Source organism: Vombatus ursinus, unplaced genomic scaffold, assembly GCF_900497805.2.
Source record: "Vombatus ursinus unplaced genomic scaffold, bare-nosed wombat genome assembly UNPS02014821.1, whole genome shotgun sequence".
NCBI classification, from domain to species: Eukaryota; Metazoa; Chordata; class Mammalia; order Diprotodontia; family Vombatidae; genus Vombatus; species Vombatus ursinus.
The window spans coordinates 25,244,350-25,260,324 of NW_020954599.1; the positions used below are offsets into that span (position 1 = coordinate 25,244,350).

At 35.7% G+C, this 15,975-nt stretch overlaps 1 pseudogene; it reads left to right on the top strand.

The window, feature by feature from the left end:
• Positions 1–7,433: 7,433 nt before the first annotated feature.
• On the top strand, positions 7,434–11,056 carry LOC114024395 (annotated as a pseudogene).
• The last annotated feature ends 4,919 nt before the right edge of the window (positions 11,057–15,975 follow it).

The following is a 15,975-nucleotide window of genomic DNA, read 5'->3' on the forward strand; positions in this document are numbered from 1 at the left end:
CACCCTTGAGTCTCGTATAAAAGCATCTTTATCTGGAATCAAGAATTTACCAAAATTGCAGTGAAAATTGTGTTATAGCTAAAATCTCTGGAAAGGAACCATCTGGGAGTGAAGGGACATTGGGGGCTGAAAAGATGCCTTGGCTTCAGTCTTGGGTCTACTTTTTGACCACAGCAGGACCTTAAAAGTTTTAAGTGTCTGGTGTATATTGGACTTCCCATCTTCCTATCTGTATCCTAATGGTATCCTTTGATCAGTTGACAACTATACCTGAATTAGAAGCCAAAGAGATTCTTAGATTCATCATGCTTGAGTGTAACCTATTAGCACCCCATGAATGGAAGAAAAAGACTTACAGCAATCAGGAACTGTGTTGGTACCTCTTTATCACATGAAATCTCTAAGCTTAAGCTCCCCTAAATTTTGTTTGCACTTATGGGAGAGTGTGCAACAGTTTATTTATTTTTTTGAAGAGTCAGGAGAATGTTTCATACCAATTATTCTTACTGTACCATCTTAGTAAATACTCCTTTCTAAAATTTCCTTAAGGTTATATAAGTAAATTGATTCTTAACTGATAATCTTGGGAGAAAATACACTGGTGGGAGCTCAATGACATTAGAGAAATAGACATTCTGGCCCCTCGGGGAGATCCCTGAACCATGAGGGGAAGAGGTAACAAATTTATGGTGACCTGACTCACCTCTGATTATGGGAGTTGAGAGTGGGACTTTTAAGAACTTATATAAAATATATAATATTAAATGACTTGCCCAGTGTGACACTACTTAGAAACATTAGAGGTAGAATTTAAACACAAATGTTCCTGATTCCAAGCCTGCACAGAATAAGCTCTTAATAACTGTTTGTTAAATGAATGAATGAATGAATTTACTACATGTTAAGCATTTCTTTTTCCTGACCATAAATATAGCTAACATTCATATACATTATGTTCAGGCACTGTTAAATACTTTATAAATATTATCTTATTTGATCTTTACCACAATATGGGCAGGTAAGTGCTGGAGGGCAGGTTTGAGGTAACTGAGGCAAACAGAGGTTAACTTACTTGGCCAGGGTCAGACCGAAAGTAGGTATCTAAGACAGGATTTGAAAATAGGTCTTCCCAACTTCAGGCCTGGTGCACTATCCACTGTTAGAATGAAAGATGTTTCAGTGGCCAAAAAGTTTAATGAGGAATCACTGAAATAAATTAGAGAAAAAAAGTGCTTTTAAAATGTATTTTTTTAAGAACTTAAAACATGAAGTTGACAAAATATGTTCTACTTGACAGGATTGCCCCCCCCCAAAAAATCATGATTATTCCAAACTCCAAAGTTGTCAAACTGTTGTTTTCTAAATGTTTTCCTCATTTTATATCATTACACATTGTTTTAGGGTGTTTTTTCCCTTATTTCAATCTCAAACTAAATAATTTGACTTTGGATAGCATTGAATGATTGGCCCAAATCTTGACTAATTAAAAACATTTTCTGATAAGAATATATAATTAACTTAAAAATGAAAACTTCCCAATCAAGATTCTTCCCAAAGCAAAATTTACAAGCAACTTATCAAATCTTCCAAAATGGTTTCTATAATGGTGTGATTATAGGGATTTGAATAGGTATGATGAAGGCTTCTGTGGATACTTTGGCAAATTTTCAGATGAAAATCATTCAAGATTTTCCTGGCATTCAAAAACGCACAAAGTAACCATAAGTGTTATCATATTGTCCAAGCTGCTTTCATCCCCAGAGAATGAGATAATGATCAGATTCAGGCAGGATGAGAAACATGTGCAGAGCTGTCATCTGTTAGGAACTCTTTCTTGCCCAGATTGTCTGAGGGGGCAAAAAATAATGATGCCCCACTCATGAACCATTGCTCATCTTGTATTGTGGCTTTCAAAATCATACTTATGTGCAGGTCAACAATCTCAGTGTTTTATCAAAGAATACTTCCCTGATGATTTCTCACACTGACCTTGTGAAAAAAATAATTATGATCATACCTGATCTCAAAAGAAGAAGGAAGATAGAGAAGGCATTTAGCTTTACCAGTGTTGTCCAGAATTGATAAAATCAGAAATATAATTTGTCCTTTGCCTCTAATATAGAGTCAAATAGATACTCTAAAAGTGTTCTCTGTCTATATAGTAGACACACATAAAGAAACTGAATAAAAGTAGTTCATGGAATGCATGTCATATGGGGAAGTATTGTGGTTTAATGGCTTGGTATTAGGAAAACTTAGATTAAAATCCTACCTCTGATGCTTACTAGCTCTACGTAATAAGGATAAATTGTTTAACCCCTTTGAAACCAAATTTCTTGACTTATATAGTAAAGGTAGTAATTCTTCTCTTACAAGGTTATTTTTGAGGCTAAAGGATACACACACACACATATGTATATACATATATTATTTTGCAAGGTTTGAAGCAGCATGTAAAAAGACAATTATTATTCAATAAAGTTATCTGTAAATAAACCTTGAGAGAATTATATGATTTTGAGTTATTAATACTGTTATCATTAATATTGTCTTTGAATTTTGAAGTCATAGTAAATGCAGAAAGGAATCCTTATGATAAAGTAGATATATAGATATAGACATATAGATATATGTTTACGTCTTTTACCCTTAACACCATTCTAATTATCCCATGAACTATGTTGTTTCTTGTATCCCTATCATAAATGTTCTCCCCTAGTAGTTCAGAATGAAAGCACCAAATGTGTACTCTTCTTGTCCAAAGAGGTCACTAATTATGGGAAACTGAGCAATGAGATGGTGGTTGAGGAGAAAATTTTAACATTCATATTCACATAGGTACTTTGAGCTAAATCAGACTGAAAAGTACACAAGCACTACCTATTCTGAGTTACAATGAGAATGAACTGTGCCACGACAATCCAAGGGTTGTACTAACTAGGATCTTCACAGTTCTACTTATGTAGTACTAGTAAGTTCAAGAAGATGGCAACTCTTTGAGTATAAATACTACTCACTTTCCGATACCTACTTTCCAGGGACTTGCTGAACATAAATCGTAACTTGTATGTGAAGTGTTTATATCATTGTAAGAAATATGGCATCACCTCCAAGATCATAGGGTCCTCTTTGAGAATGGACAAACAACAAGAATATAAAACACAAACCTATGCTTTATATAATGTAATGTAAATATAAATAAATATGCTTTTATATAAAAAATTAAATAATAACTATGTTCAAGTGCACACAGTTATTTACGTATTTATATGTGCATATATTTACTTATATGTTTATAATACACATGTGTGTAATATATTCCAACGTCTCTGAATAATAGGCATGGGAAAGTGAATAATATGCCCTATTTTTACAATAACAGAAGGAAAGGTAAACTGAAATGAAAACATTTGACCAAGATAACTTATTTAAAGCGATAGTTCATAAAATTGTACTCCATTGTTAAGATTGTACTAAGTCCTGGGAAAACAAAGAAAGCAAAAATAGCCCCAGCCCCTAAAAGGTTTATATTCTAATGAGGAGTGCAACATGCACATAAATAGGTACATAAAAGAAATGGAAAATGGAAAACAACCATAGCGGGTAAGCTAGTAGCAGCTGGAGACTCAGAAAGGGCTCCTGCAGAAGATGGCATTTGTGTTAAGTCTGGAAGGAAGCCAGATAGAGATGAAGAGGGAAGATACTTCACACAAGGAGGACAGCTAGTACAAAGGTATGCAGATAGAAGATAGACTATTGCATATGAGGAACAGTAAGGAAGTCAGAATGTCTAGGTTATAGAGGAGAGAAGAAATGTAATTTTTTTTTCAGAAAAGCCCAGTTGTAAAGAGATTAAAATGTAATAAATCATATATATAAAGATATGATTAATTGTATAAAATGCATTAAAAATGCAAGATGTTTTAAAAAGTGTTTGAAATAACAGAATGCAATGTTTCCCATACTAGTGCCAGTAGATTCTTTAAAAGTGAATTGGGAACTATATGTAATATGTAATATGAAATCTTTATATAAATCTGGTTGCTGGGAGGAATAAGGAATCTTTAAGTTAGAATCACCTTTGTTCTAAAACTTCAGAGACTCAAAATCTATTCATAATCATGGAAGAAGACATTTGAATAGAAATACATTCATCTTTTTACAAAGATTCATAGGATATATGAACTGCAAGGGACTATAGACACTGACACAAATTACCTTGTTGGGATTTGGTACAAGCACACTATTTACTTAATAAAGAAAGTCATCAACATAAAGAAAGAATGATAAGAGGATGGAAATGGAATAACATCTCAATTGTGGAAGGAATATGGCTTTTCTGCTCAATGAATAAAAAGAATCACCAGGAGCATATAAATGTGATTGTTTGCATTAACATGTCTACAACAAATGGTGAACTTAAACATTGGGAAACTATGGCAAATATGTTTGCTAAAACTTTAAATAAACACACATATGTACCTATTGTATTTTTTTCTAAAGTTAATTCCTAGTCCACAGTGGATAAATGGTCAGAGAATATAAATGGTCTCAATAGCAGACATAAAAATGTAATCATCAATTAAACAGTTCTAAAAACGCATTTATAATCAAGGAAATTCAAAGCAAAATAGCTGTGAGGTAAAACTTATACCTATTTGGTTGACAGACAATTGAAATTAATGGAACAGTGCTAATGAGGTTTATAGGGAAATATGTATATTCATCAATTGCTGTTGAAATTGTAACTTTGGGCTTTTTTTTGCTTTGTTTTAGAGATTGATTTGGTTGTAAAAGAAAAAAAACTAAGTATATCATTTTATTCAAAAATTCAATTTTGGGAGATGTATTCTGAAAGTATTTTCAGAAAATAAACAAAAACAAAAGTGTCTGTTCAAAGATTTTCATGGAAGTATTATTTTTTATTGAAAAAATAAAAAGGAAGAAACTTAAATATTCAATCATGGCAAATGCTAAACATAGGCTATAGTAATTTGATATAATGGTATGCAATCAGGACTGATCAATATAATAAAAATAAAGAAATATGGGTAATATATGAAATAATGTAACATTACAAAAATAAGAAAATATGAGATATAACAAACTTACTATTAGAAAAAATGTGAATGAGATCAGATACCTTATACAGACTTAGAGAACTGAAGCATTTTATATTAAGTAAAATTATTTAATTCATTGTAAATAGTTGTGATGCACTTAAATTTTTTGTATTGAACTTTAATATTAAATGCATTTTTAAAAAAGAAAGCAAATATTTAAGCTTCTGTGGATATGGACAAATCACACAGAATCAAATATAGCTTCTTCTTGTTCTACCACCACCCCTTTCTTTTGTTTAAAAGGAAATACTCTAAGCTAATGCTAACATCTGGTTGCTGAAGTGGAGAGATCTAAGGAGTCAGAGGACTTGGGTTCAAAACCTGCTTTAGGCATTTTCTATCTGCTTTATCTTGGACAAGTCACTTACTTTTCTGGGACATCAATTTCCTCTTCTGAAAAAAAATGGGAAGGTTGCACTTACTATCCTTTAAGTGTTTTTTTTTTCATTTCCAGATTTAAAATCCTAGAAACAATTTCACTGTTTAGTATTTTCCATTAACCCAATCTATCATCTGAATGAGAAATTACACACACAACCCAGAATGTCTGCAAAATACAAGGCAAGCTTTAGATTCTGTTAAAACTAGGAGTAAGGCATTATCAGTGAAACTGAAGAAAGGATACAAAAATGCTTTTTAGGCAGCAAACTCATATTACACTGAAGACCTAACACTGCCAAAAATCCTCTTTGGAATCAACATTTCTTTTCCATCGTAGAAAATAAAGCACTTACCTAGACCTAAAGCCTGTGACTTTCAAGGTTTATATAACCACTATTTTTTCATTATTTTTGTTATCTCCACCAAATAGTTACCTATAAATTGTGCCCACATAAAGAGAAGATCCCAAATTGTCATGCATAAAATTGATTTTTGCTATTCTCCTCAGAAAGAAGTAGATCTATATGTTGAACAGATAAAAAAAAATTGAAAATTGTCCCTAATGACTGTGGCACTATTATAACTGATTGTGAGCTTAACTCATATTAGGTCTTTTCTTTGTGTGAGATTTAATTTTCCTTTAGATAGCTAGCTGTGCCTCACATCAGTACTTGTAAACTGTCTTGTCAGAAGTCAGCTGCATATTGTGATAGGGACATGCCCCAGGAGGAAGAGAGAAAGTTAGTCACTTATCCATAGCTCATCAATACTCAGTCACTATGGCCAGTGCTGTCAATATGGCAAAAATTAATAAGTTCTCTTTATTACATGGATTGAGTTATTGGGGTACACCCATTAATCAGCCTCAGCAAGTGAGGAGATACATAAGAGCTATGTTAAGGAAGAGTCAAAGAACGCCAAGTGCTTAATAGGAGTTCTAGAATTATCCAATATTATTGTGTGATGCAGGAGAAACAATACTGACATTGGATGCAGAAGAATCAGGTTTGCTGCTTGCTAGATTTGTGAACTAGTCTCTTCCCTTCTCTGCACCTCAGTTTACTGATCTGTGAAATCAGGTGCTTGGATTAGATTGACTGTAGGAAAACATACTTCGAATTGAAAGGCAACTTAGAAATCATCAAGGCCCAGAGAAGCCATGTAATTTCCTTAGTGAAGCATAGGAGTTAAATATCAGACAATTAGAACCAGTCAATTAATATTTAATAAATGCATGCTATTTGCTAGGCATTGTGCTGTGTTGGGGTTGCAAAGAAAGCCCCTGTCCTCAAGGAACTCCCAGTGTAATAAAAATCAAAGAATTATAGAGTTAGAACCTGATAGTATCTTGGAAACAATCTAGTCAACCTCCTCATTTTACATATGTGGAAAATGAGGTACAGAGAGTTTAAGTAGATTGGGATACCTTGAGAAGTCTGTGTTCCCCCTTCTTGGAGGCTGTTAATTAGAGGCTGGAACAAACATTTCCCAGGAATGTTTTGGTGCAATTTCCTTCAGTGTCCTAGTTGGACTAACTAGACAGTGGGTTCCTTTCCAAATCTCAAATCCTATGATCTTGAAATTACACAGATAGTAGACAGAGGTGGGATTCAAACCCAGATTTTCCAATTCCAATTCTAATATTGTTTCTATGAGAACATTAAGGGATATGAAACTAATTAAAATGTATTATATCATTTTCTATGGAAAATGCTGAAAATTTCAATTTGTGATGACTAATCTCATCTTTTAGGTATCTACATATGCCAGAGACTGTGCTAAGTGCCTGCTCATAAAGAGCTCATGCACTAATAATTTAGCTAGATTTCTGATAACTCACCACAAAGACTACAGAAAGTAACTACCAATCCCACATGCACTTAATAAGAACTCTAATTCCTCCTTCCCCAATACCAGTATTAACAGCGGATGCAGTGAGTCACTTCTTCCTAAGTGGGTAGATCAGACCACAGGTGCAGGGGGGAAGAGATGGCATCTTCAGGGATTTTTGTAGACCTAGGGGGCATGCCACAGTGACTGGGGTTGAGGGAGGGGGAAAGATTGAAAAGCTGATCATTAGGCAAAAACTCTGACACTCCTAACTTAAGGAGATATTGATGATAAGTTTATCAATCACCAAGCATTTATTAAGTCCTATTATTTGCCAGGCTCTTTTGATTCATCAGCTCCCATTTAATTTTCATCTCTGTGCTAATGATTCTTAAATCTACACATCCAGTCCTAACCTCACTCCTGAGCTAAAGTCTTGCATCTCCAATTACTTGTTGTAAGTCTCATACTAGTTGATCCATAGACATCTTAAACTCAACAAGTCTGAAACAGAAGTAATTATCTGTCCCTTTCATGCTTTTCATCCTTCCAAACTTCTCTATTACTGTGAAAGGTACTACTTCCCACAGTCCACTCAGATATCATCCTCTACTTTTCACTCTCTTTCACACATATATACAGATACATACACACACACAGACACACATACACATCCATCTTATTCAATCTATTGCCAAGTTCTATTTATATTACCTTTGTACCTTGTATATGCCTCCTTCTTACCTCTGACACTGGCACCATCCTAATACAGGTCCTCATTACCTCTGTCTGCTACTATTTCATTAGCTTATGGTTGGCTTCTGTGGCTCAATTTTCTCCACTTTCCAGTCCACTCAGCTGATATTCCTGAAATATAAATCTGACCATGGCCACTGTTCCCCCATCCTACCATTCAATCAACTCCAGTGGCTCCAGAATTAAATATAAAACCATCTGTTTGGCACTGAATTCTCTTTACAATTGAAGTCCTTTATACTTTTCCAGTCTTTTTACACCTTACTTATTCCCACATAGTCTGTGATCTGATGATACTAGTCTCTTTGCTATTCCCTACAATGACATCCCATCTCCTAGCTCCAGACATTTTCTTATTAGTTGCCTCCCATGCTTGTAATTCTCTCCCTCTTTATCTCTACACACTGATTTCCTTCGAGTTTCAGTTAAAATCCCACCTTCTACAAGAAACCTTTCTGAATCCCCTTTAATACTAGTGCCTTCCTTCTGCTGAGTAACTCCAATGTACACTATTTCTAGCATTTTTGTACATAGTCATTTGCATGTCCTCCCCACCCCCATTAGAATGTGAGCTCCTTGAGAACAGGGACTGTCTTTTGCTTTTCCCTGTGTCCTCAGTTCTTAACACAGTGCCAGTCACAGAGCAGATGCTTAATAAATGCTTAATGGCTGGCTACTAAGATCTAGAAACACACACACACACACACACACATACACACACAAAAGCACACATATACACACACAAAAAAATATGAAAATAGTCTCTCCTTTCAAAAAGCTTGCATTTTATTAGGGAAATGAGAGGAAGTCATTTGTATCTCAGGATTTCTCAGAGAAATTGCTCATAGGAAGAAGTATCTTTTCACATAAGAAGTAGATTTAAAAAGTAAAATAACATCCAATTTGAGCCAAGATCTGAATATGGTTAATATGGCCACAGTAAAAAGACTGAAAAAGTGCCATCAGAACATATAACATATTTAATAGTAACGAGGACATTAATAATAAGTATCATTTATATAGGTCTTTAAAGTTTGCAAAGTGCCTTGCAAATATCATCTTCTTTTATTCTCACAACAACCCTGAAAGGTAAATACTGTTTTATCCCCATTTTACAGATGAGGAAACTGAAGCTGAGAGAGGTGAAATTAAGGGATCCAGGGTCATACAACTGTTTAAATGCCTGAGGCTGGATGTGAACTGAGGCCTTCCTGATTCTAGGTCTAGTACTTTATTGACTGTATTTCCTAGCTGTCCATTTCAATGATGAGACCTCTAATATTTAGCTGATCTTGAAAAAAGATTGGCAAGGATTTATTTTTTTCCTATTGCCTTCGAAGTGCTTGCTAATTATTTGAGAAAAGAAGTTATTTTCTCTGGTTTCTGTGACACATTTCCCAATTCTGCCCACTCAGATGATAGATTTGCAGCTCCAAGCCTCTCGTTTTATAGAGAAAGAAACTGAACAATGGAGAAGTAGCAAAAAAATAAAAAGAAGGACCTGGTTTTAAAGATCTTCTGGTTCCTTGTATCATGTATTCTGGGAGATACACGAAGGCGATAAAGGAGCTGAAACTGGCCTGTTTAGCTAGGTCATCATGGATCATTCAAGCAATAAGCATTTATTAGGTGCCTACTATGTGCCAGGCACTGTGCTAAGCACTGGGGATACAAAGGACAGCAAAAGGCAGTCCCTTCCCTCAAGGAGCTCACAATCTTGATAACATCTCAAGTATATATGAACCATGCAGATAATAAAGGACACTGTCTCCAGACTTCCCAGGATCATATCTGTGAGTCAGGGTCCTTGATCCAAAGACAATGATTGACCCTGATGTTGTCATTGAGAGTAACAGGAATGGGACTGTGTATAGCTTTGATGATATGGATCTCTCAGAATCTCTTCTTCATGATATGCCTATGGTTTTGAGAAGTCATCTACCATTCAGCAACATGCAATTCTTACTTATATCAAGGGTTTGAATATGATTGCTCAAGCCCAGTCTGGACCAGAAAAACTACTACCTTTGCCATTTCCATTTTTCAACTGATTGAACTGGACTCAAGGACCACAGAGGCCTTGGTTTTGGTGCTCACTAGAAAATTAGCTCAACAGATTCAAAAGGTAGCAAATGGCACTGGGAAACTACATGGGTGCCTCATTCCATACCTGCATTGGAGAAAGAAATATACAGGATAAGGTTCTAAAGTTGCACATGGAAGCCCCCCACATCATTATGGGCACTGCAGGCCATAATTTTGACATGCTTAACAAGTGATACCTGTCTCCTAAATGCATCAAGATGTTTGTTCTTGATGAAGCAGATGAAATGAGGAGTTGTGGTTTTAAGCATCAGATCTATGACATATTCTAGAAACTCAGTGGCAATACTCAGGCAGTACTCTTGTCAGCCACCTCCCCTCAGATGTGCTGGAAGTGATCAAATCCTATCAGGATTCTAGTCAAGAAGGAAAAGTTGACATTGGAAGTCATTTGTCAGTTTTAAATAAATGCAAAATGAGAGATATGGAAGCTAGATACCTAGTGTGTTCAATTTGAAACACTATTACCCAAGCTGTTATCTTCATCAATACCTTCCAAAAGTTGGATTGGTTCGCTGAGAAAATGCATATCTGTGACTTTGCTGTCTCTGCAATGGAGACATTGACCAAAAAGAATGTAATTTAATCATGAGGGATTTTTGCTCAGGCTTCAGTTGGGTGCTGATTACCACTGACCTATTGGCTAGAGGCATTGATGTTCAACAATTATCTTTGGTTATTAATTATGATTTCTCACCAACTGAGAGAATTCTATTCATAGAGCTTGTCATGGTAGGCTCTTTGGTCCTAAGGGTGTGGCCATCAACATGGTGACAGAGGAAGACAAGAGGATCCTTTGAGACATTGAGACCTCCTATAACAATTCCATTGAGATGTTTCTCAATGTGGCTGGCTTCACCTGAGGGGCTTCCCCACCTGATTTCACCCAGGGCTCTGCTCTCTGGGATAGGGGAAAGGGAACTGGCAAGGAGAGGGGAACAAGAGATGAACAGCTTTGTCAGTTTTTTTCCTATTTTCTTTTACTTTGAAAAAATGGTAATTGTTGAGGCAAAAGAAATGGTGAACCTTTAGGTACCTTTTTCTTCAGGGCAGGTTTATGCCCTTGTTATCCCCAACTCCTTCCCTTAATCCAAAACATTAATCCAACCCTTGAGTGTTTAAAGCCAGTCTGTCTCCCATTCCCAGCAACCAAATACCTCTATCCCAAAAGGTAATTGAGAGGTTATGACTGGCTGCTCTATTCCATTCCCTGTTCCTGTACAAAATTTGGGGGAGTGACTTTTTCCATAAGGCTGAAATGGCTCAGTGGATTGGGTTCCCCTCCCCATGCCCAAGGTAAAGTCAGCAAGGGAGAGAAAGCCATCATTTTTTCCCCATTTTGTATAGCATTTATTGATTTAGGAAAAGAAAGCACAAAATTCTGAATAAAATTACTTGAAAACAGAAAAAAGGAGGTTATTTCAAAAAATGACTTACTATGTCCTCTACCTTCCATGAGATATAAAATTACATCATTTTCTAGCAAACCAAGTAAAATGGATGAGACTACCAATGAAAAGAGGCCTTAGTCCCAAGCTGGAAAACAACCACTCTAAAATTAGAGAGAAAATTTCCTTGCTATCTATTTAGTGAATAAGAATAAATGTCAATTTCTGTGACTATTTTAGGCAAGTTAAATAGGCATCCTATATACTCTTCATTTCTTAAAATATCATATGCATGATTAAGACAGGAGAAAACTGATTAATGAAGAAAACTTGAATCAAAGCATTTGGAATTTTTTAAAATTCATAATTGAGGAGCTTAAAACAGGAATGCTAAGTTGCTGGGTATTTTTTAAGTATACCACATGTAGTTCATATACATTTCTCAAAGAAATTACTCTTTCTATAATTCCAATTACTTTTAGAAAACAATATGATCCAGATAAATGCACACAGCAAAACAAAATTTGTATGAGGGTCTATGTGCTACTTTCTTTTTTGGTTTCCATATTCCTACTTTTGCAAACCAAACCAAAATCTACATATGGGTCCCAGCATATGATGGGGTTGATCAGTGGGATTAAGTAAGAGCATAGATATCAGGGCCTGAGGGAAGAATTAAGAATAATCTTTGACCCCTGTAGTGATCAGGTTTATATATATAGTAAGTACAATGGTTTATTAGAATGCTTTTACAAATACATATATTTTTCCCTAGGAGGAAGTCAAGTGAAAAAGTATATTATTTCCATTTTTAACTGTTCATGAAATAGAGAAGCATTGTTTAGTTGATAAAGTGCTCAACTTAGAATCCAGAAAGACCCAATTTCAAATTCTCCCTTTAATGACTCATTTGTTATCTTGGGAAATCCGCTTAAATTGACTGAGCTTCATATACCTCTTTGCGACTTACTTTATGTACTGTTGTGGTCTTTGTTGGTCAAGGGCCTTCCCACACTGACAAAGTCATATATCATTGATGTACTGACATGGAACAAAATGCACCAATCAGTAATGACTTCCCAATTCCTTCATGTTTGATCAAATCAATTGGTTTTGCAATTTATTCTAATGATTTCTATTCCATTAAGACAATTACACAAATTTGTGTCAATTTATTTCTTACCCAGAGTCTAGGGCATGTCAGAATGACATTTACTTCCTACCTATTACTGGATACAAGGACAAAATGAAAGACTCTTCCTTCAAAGAGTCTACCTTCAGCATGAAACACTAAAGGGTAGTTCATCCAACCTCCTGCCCAATGGGGAAAAAATGCTTTTCTACCACCTCTAACTTAAGATCTCCATAATTTTGCTTTAACACTTCAAGAGATAGGGAGCTTACCACTTCTGGACCAATTCATTACATTGTTTGCACAGCTCTTATTGGAAACATCTTCCTTAGCCAGTGGCTTAAATCCAGGGTAGAAAAAGGATTGGGTTTATGGCTTGGAGAGTGGAAAGGGCTTCTGGAACTGTGTTGAGAAAGGGGAATGGGAGGGAGGTTGAATTCAGGGAGGGGGTTTGGAGATGGAGAAAGGGGATTGGGGTAAAAGAGTGCAGTGTTGGGTTTCAGAAGAGAGAAGAGAAAGGAAGAAGATGGGAGTAACAGAAGTGGAGTTTAGTGTTGGGTAGGTGTCAGAGAGTAGCTCAGAACATCTATTTTCTCAATGCAAAAATGACAGCAATAACAACAATAATAGTAGATATCATTTGGGTCGGGTTTTTTTGCTTGTTGTTGTTGTTCAGTTGTTCAGACAGCACCCATCATAACCTCATGAGTCATTGCACTCTCCGTCCTTCTATCCTCCACTGTCTCCTGAAGTCTGTCCAAGCTCATGTTCATTGCTTCCAGAACACTGTCTATCCATCTCATCTTCTGCCATCCCTTTCTCTTTTTACCTTCAATCTTTCCCAGCATCAGGGTCTTTTCCAATGAGTCCTGGCTTCTCATTATTTGGCCAAAGTATTTAAGCTTCAAATTCAGTATTTGTCCTTTCAAAGAATAGTCTGAATTATTTTTTTTAAGTATTGACTGATTTGATATCCTTGCTATCCAAGGGACTTTCAAAAGTCTTCTCCAGCGCCACAATTTGAAATCATCAGTTCTGTGGTGCTAAGTTTTGCTTATAGTCCAAATCTCATAGCCATGCATTGCTATTGGAAAAACCATAGCTTTGACTATATGAACTATAAGGTGATGTCTCTGCTTTTTAATATGATGTTCAGATTAGCCATAGTTTGCCTTCGAAAGAGCAAATGTCTTCTAATTTCATGGCTGTAATTGCCATCTGTATTATCTTTGAACCTAAGAATATAAAATCTGACACTGCTTTTATTTCTTCATCCTCTATTTGCCAGGAAGTGATGGGACCTGTTGCCATGATTTTAGCATTTTTTCTTTTTAATGTTAAGTTTAAAGCCAGCTTTTACACTTTCTTCTTTCATCCTCATTAAAAAATGTTTCTTAATTCTTCTTCACTTTTTTGCCATCAGAGTGGTATTGTATGCATGTTTGTCACCTTAATTCTAGCTTTTGATTTTTCCAGCCTGGCATTTCACATGATGTACATGTAAGTTACATGTACATGATGCATGTAAGTTAAATAAATAAGGTGATAATATACAGTCTTATCTTACTCCTTTCCCCATCTTAAACCAATCATTTGTTCCATATTTGGTTCAACTATTGTTTCTTGATCCACATACAGATTCCTCAGGTGACAAGCAAGATGATCTTATCCCTTTGAAGACTTGCCACATTTTGTTGTGATCCATACAGTCAAAGGCTTTAGTGTAGTCAATGAAGCACAAGTAGCTGTCTTTCTGGAACTCCCTTGCTTTCTCCATAAACCAGTGAAAGTTGGCGATTTGGTCTCTACTCTCTCTGATTCTTCAAAAATCAGCCTGTACTTCTAGTAATTCTCAGTTCACGTATTGGGGAAGCCTAACTTGAAGAATCCTAAGCATAACCTTGCGTGCATGTGGAATGAACATAAATGTTCAGTAATTTAAACATTCTTTGGAATCTCCTTTCTCTAGGATTGGGACATAAACTGATCTTTTCCAATACAGTGGCCACTGTTGAGTTTTCCAAATTTGCTGGCACTTTAAAGTGCAGCATTTTAACAGTATCATCTTTTAGAATTTTAAATAGCTCAGCTAGAATTCCATCACCTCCACTAGCCTTATTGTTAGCATTATTTCCTAAGATCTACTTGACTTTTTTTTTTCCTCTGGGATGTCTGGCTATAGATCAGTAATCACACCATTGTGGTTATTGATGAGGTTAAGATCTTTCTTGTATAGTTATGTATATTTGTGTCATCTCTTCTTGATCTCTTCTACTTCTATTGATTTCCTATGATTTTTTTCTTTCATCATTTTAATTTTGCATGATATTTCTACTTTTCTTGAAGTGATCCCTTTATTTTCTCATTCTAGTATTTTATTCTATTTCTTTGTATTGTTCATTTAAGAAAACCTTATCTCTCCTTGCTATAATCTAGAATTCTGCATTCAGTGGAGTATATCTTTCCTTTTCTCCTTTACCTTTTGTTTTCCTTGTTTTCTCAGCTATTTGTAAAGCCTCATCAAACTGCCATTTTGTTTTCTTGCTCTTCTTTTTCTTTAGGATATTCTACTTTAAAAATTATTATTTCTTTATCCTCACAACAGCCTTGGGAGGTGAGTTGATTATTATATCCATTTTACAGACAAGGAAAGTGAGGCTAAAAGAAGTGATGACTTATCAAGGTGAAGTTGGGTCTTCCAGACTCCAGGTCTAGTGATATTACATACTGCACCACCACTGGGTCATCTACATGCTTCAAGAAGGAGTCCAGTGTTGACACAATGGCCTTAATTTGGAAGTTTTATTATAAGATTTCAAGTATGCAGTCCTAAATGAATGAAGATGAGAGATCAAAAAGTATATGCAAGAAAGATCTGAAATATTATCTAGAACAGAACAAATGGCTCAAGTTGAGAATTTTAAGGAGGTTGCAGAGGCTTCTGTTGTGATGGGTAAGTCCTCTACTACCACCACCCCTTTAAAAAAGGGATTTATGTGCAAGTCTCAAAAAGGAGGCTTGAGGATCACGTTGGCAGCTGAGGTGGTTCTGAGGGGCTCCTTCTTCTATACCTTTATTCTGTATTCTACATGCCCACCCCCAGCTCCCTTTGCCTCCTTCTTTGGAGGTTCCTATACCTTTAATAATAGGCTTGCCACCACTGGGTCATTCCCCCAGGATGACATTGCCACAGCCTAAATCAAGGCAAAGCTTCTGCTCCAAGGAAAAGATTAAGGAAAGGAGAGGAAGAGATCACAGTGCC